The sequence below is a fragment of the Marmota flaviventris genome, chromosome 7, assembly GCF_047511675.1.
Source record: "Marmota flaviventris isolate mMarFla1 chromosome 7, mMarFla1.hap1, whole genome shotgun sequence".
Lineage (NCBI taxonomy): Eukaryota > Metazoa > Chordata > Mammalia > Rodentia > Sciuridae > Marmota > Marmota flaviventris.
Window position 1 is genome coordinate 52906169 of NC_092504.1, and position 5291 is coordinate 52911459.

The following is a 5291-nucleotide window of genomic DNA, read 5'->3' on the forward strand; positions in this document are numbered from 1 at the left end:
ACTTCCCCAATGATAAAGCTTCCAGACTTGTATTTCTGGTACTTCTGATATTTTATTATAGTTGAACCTAAAGTCCCCTTTTAATTCTGCCTTTTTTTTTTTTAGATGGGAACATCACAGGTTTAGATTTATGTCAAATTTTGTCCCTGAGATACTTTAGACTTAGTGTAAAAGATCAAGGTGAACTTGTTTTGTGGGTTTGTAATCCAACATAATACTAAAACAGAGGATTTAAAACACATTGTGAGGGCCAAATGTAACTGTACCACCTCAGCAGATGGCCTGGTTTTCACAACATTTTTTCCTAAGTGAAGAAGGATACTTGCAGCCTAATTTTGAATTTTAAAAGTTCCTCATAATATTACTAGAATATCTTTAATGAAGAGATTTTTTAAATGCTATTAACTTTTTTTGGGTTCTGCTCAACATACAGGTGCAAAATGAAAATGAAGGAAAATACTGAAAAAAAATACTTGATCCAGTTACATTTGTTGTCTTAAGATTTGAATACATTTCTCAAAGATGTTTCTTTGTTTTGTTTTTCAAATATGCATTCTTGACTTTCAAGCACTAGGCATATATGTTAATTTAAACTATCCTATGCAAAACAAGAAATTACTACTTTTATAGAATCAATCTGAACAAATACAAATGAGGCTGTATTCAAATTTATCAATCAGTCTTTACGGTCAGATTATCCAAGCTTAAGTTAGTGTAAAAAGATTAACCATTTAAAAATTATTGCCTTGATTTTATAATTGTCTAAAGATTTTACTTAAATTATTATTATGGCACAAAGTTCCATAAAACAACTAGATATTGGCAAGAAGATTTGCATAAATACTGTACTATATTTATATATATACATTTATGTTCCTTCTTATATAAATACATATACTTATATATGTATATATTTATGTTCCTTTACATCTTATCTGATCATTCCACATTGAGATTATTTAAAATCTTTCTCTGTGTTACTATTTTAACTTTCATGACGAATGCTTGATGATGTCACTTAGGAACATTGGACTGGTTTGATTTGAATACTTTATCAACTAGTTTGTTTCTGTGGCAGCCAAAGCAGGGATAAAGGTGACTTTTTTTTTTTTTTTTTTTTTTACTTAGATGGTCCATTTTACTTGGTTTATTTATTCATTTATTTTGTCTTATATTCACTTATTTAACAAAGAGTTACTAAATATCTACTATATATACTTTCTTAGCTTTTGTTGATTATAAAAAGTGAACACATCATTCAGGCCCTTCAGGAGTTTGTTTGGTACTAGAATGGGTTAGATGGGTATATCGGCCATGTCTGATGTGTCTCTTCAGCTTCCCTTTGCAATGACTGCTTCTTGGATCTTCAACAGCTTAGACCATTGCTTTGATTGTTACTATATGCCCAGAATTACTGGCTTTTTTCACTACTTTCAGACTTGGATGGAATTTGACTTCCCAAGTGACTTTCTGAAAGGTCTAGATATATTTTCTAATAAGAGTACTTTGGTTTTGAAATATATTATTTTGGAATAACTAGTGGGAGGAATGAATAAGTCAAAAACTATGAGAAATATATCTTTAAGAAAAATGTAACACATCTATTTTATCTATTTTTAAGCACAAATATACACAAGTATCAGTTGATTATCATTATTTTTCAGTTATATCAAGTCACCACAACACTGAATTAGTGAATCTTGAATCATTGCTCCTATAGAAAATAAAGGGTTAGATTCCTGTGACCCAGAACACCATTTGCATTATATATGATCATTTGCCAAAGTCTTATAAGCCAGTTTCATCAACATTGATAAATCTATTTCTCTCTTTCCCTGTATAACAATTAATAGGTATTTAAAAAATCCTCCCACAGTTGTAGAACCTGCCTCACTTATCAGTTTAATATTTTCTATACCATACTCAGTAAATTAAAGTATATTAGAAACATAAACTGTTCATAATATTAAAAAATAGTATTTTATCCCAGAGATTCATACTAGCTTAAAGGATATTACTTTGTGAACCCTCAGGTATTGAGATTTTAGGGGAGAAAGTGAAATCATATTTATATCAGATATCAAAGAGAGACTTTTTTCATTATATCATTATGTTTATTAACCACAAGAATAATAACAATGACATATATACTGGTGAAGACCCTGAAGCTAATTTGTAGAAAACAATGATTATGAAACTCAGGTCCTATCTTTGGAAGTTGCCCCATAAACACTATCATTTCTTTTTTTTTTTTAGCCATATTCATTTATTATAAAGGGTCATTGGTATAAGGGAAATCAAGAATTCACATTCTTAGGCAGAAAATGAGAACTGAATAGCAATTTCTTCACTGTAAAGTGAATTGTTATTTAGCATATCCTCATGCTAATATGTGGCTGAACCCTAGCCATAAAGTGCACTCTGGGATTTAAAGGATGTAAGTGTAGCTCAAGTACTTTCATAAAAATCACATCCTTCCTACGATATTATCTTTGAAAACAAACACTCGAAATTATAGTACGTGTCACAAAACCTGTTTGAACATTCTATTCCATTTATGGAATGGCTTTAAATATTATGCATGATAAATAAAGTACAGAAGAAAAAAAAGTTAAATCTCACTTCAAGCAATGAGCAGTCTAACCACACCAGTAAAAATGGTACTCTTTTAGTCATGGCATGACATACACATAAAATTTGAGGCTATTTTACAATTATTCTTTGAATACTTTCAATCTGAATATAATATGAAGTACACAATGATTTACTCAGCAAGTTCTTTGGACATTGTTTAAATAAGTTATAAAGCAGCACAACACTGGGACTCAATCTTAAATGATAGTACAAAAAAAAAATCCTGTAAAACTCATTTGTCTAGAATTTGTAAAATTTTTGTTTCCCAGCATAATTAAATTGTGATTATTTTCTCAAAGTCTTCCAGTTTGTCAACATACTTGCTTTCTTGGCTACATATTGGCCAGAAATTAACAAGAAAAGTCTTATTTCCTTTCACCTGGCAAAGATGTAGAACCGGATTAACCAAACCCTTTTTATCAGCTGGACTGCCCTCTAATGGACTATGTAAGGTATTCAGCTAAGAGGTCAATGTGACTTGGTTTGACAAGGTAATTCAACAGAAAAAATATAAACCTCTTATACCCCTAACTGACGTTTCCTTGAATGAGTTAAAAAGAAATAGAAAAACCTATTAGTAAATTAATTTTTACCATGAAAGAAATCAGCAGAGTGCCAGTTCTATAAGTAAACAATTTCAATCATTTTGAAAACTAGTAATGAAAGTTCATGTAGTTTCAATCTTGGAGGCAGATCTGAAACAATGGTAGTAATAGGCAGGAGTAACAGGCATACTGTGATGTCAATCTTTTATGAAGACTTGTGTATTAACACAAATCATATTTTTGTTAGTCTATTCACTCTACAGAGGTTTTCTTATGTATAAATATGAGTTACAGTAGACACATGCTGAGTAGTTGATATCTGTTAAGTCTCATCACAGCATAAGAACTTTATGGAGCCGTTTCCTCTGTGAAAACATCATCTTGAGTAGCAAGCTGTTTTTCTCTGTGGCTCATCCCCAGGCCTGAGATTTGCAGTAATGTAGGACCAGTTTACCATCACCACCAAAACAGTCATAGAGGGTTCTGACTTCCTGGTCTGGGGAAGGAGCAAAGGACTGATTCACATAAATAAACAACTGTTCCGAGGCCACAAGTTTAAGGAACTTCTTGATGAAGTCAATGATGGTTGGATGGTTCGGGTTCGCTCTACAGCCCACTTCTTTGTTTTCATTATAGGGGTGTCTCCCACAGCCTTCAGTAGGATGTCATTTTTTTTCTTGGTGTCGCCTGAAGGCTCCTCTGTCCCCGGCGAGACTGCAGCAGAAGAAGGGGGCTCTGGAGTGGCTGTTTCTGGGGAGACATCCATAAGTCCTTCACCGCCAGCAGCAGCAGTTGAAGGAAGTTGCAACGCCAACTCAGGCTCCTCCGCCATATTGCACAGTGGAAAGCGAGAGCAGAAGTGGCCAACACTAGCATTTCTTTGGATAGCTTTCATTGGTGGGAGGTCCTGGCTATAACCTGAATTCCAGAGGAGCTTCAGGAGGGCAACACAATTGAGAAAGTAAGCTTAGGAGTTAAGGTACCTGGAAGGAGGATAATACACTAATTCTGTTAACCTTCGGTTTTACACTATAATTATATATAAAAGTGGGATTCATTGTGGTATATTTGTAAATGGGCATAGCATAATTTGGTGGTCTTTTTACCCCAGTACTTCTGCATGTTCTCCCTCCTCACTCCTGCTCAATCCCTTTTCCTCTATTCTATTGGTTTCCCTTCTATTTTCATGAGATCACTTTTTTATTCCTTTTGTTTAGAGAGATTTTTTATACCAAAGATTTGTGACCATAAAACTTGTACCTATTACATTAGCTATGATGGGTTCCTTATAACAAAACAGTCCTGATTTATTTTTATTAAGAACTCATGGGCTTTGCATATATATTATATCAGTTAATCTCATCAGGGCCATATGCTTGAAGCAAAACAAAACAAGGTAAACACTGGGTAGATTTACAAGCTTGAAAAACTATCATGTGTAGGTGAGCAACCAAAAGAACAAAGGAAGAATGTTCATGGTAAAATCCAATTTTACTAAAGTATGTTTTGCCTTTTGTCATCTCCATTTAGGCAAAGAAAAAATGAGCTTCATTATTATCTCCTTTGCTTTCCTTTGGTTTTCCTTTTTATCCTTTATTTTTCTCTCTCCTTTTCCTCAAAACACAACTTATCAAGAATGACTGTGTCTATAACCACTGCCAAATGGGTAAAACAGAAATTTTTTCCACATTTTATTGGTACATAATAGTTGTACATAATGGTGAAATTTGTCATTACATATTAATGAATGCATACAATTTAACAATATAATTTGTCCAATATCCTTCCCTAGCACTCCTCCCTCTCTCTTCTTCTACTCCTTGGTCCCTTTCCTCTATTCTACTGATATCCCTTTCTTTTTCATATGATTGCCCCCATCTTTCTTTTTCTTTTTCTTCTCTAGCTTTCACATATAAGATAAAACATTACCATTGACCTTCTGAGATTGGCTTATTTTGCTTAACATAATGGTCTCCAAGTCTATCCATTTTCCTGCAAATGACATAATTTCATTTTTCTTTATGGCTGAATAAAACACTCTCTCTCTCTCTCTCTCTCTATATATATATATATATATATATAATACACATATGTACTACATATATATCACAT

General features: G+C 33.0%; 1 pseudogene; it reads right to left on the reverse strand.

Moving 5' to 3' along the window:
- Nucleotides 1-3317: 3317 nt before the first annotated feature.
- On the reverse strand, nt 3318-4011 carry LOC114102061 (ubiquitin-like protein ATG12 pseudogene; annotated as a pseudogene).
- Between the last annotated feature and the right edge of the window lie 1280 nt (nt 4012-5291).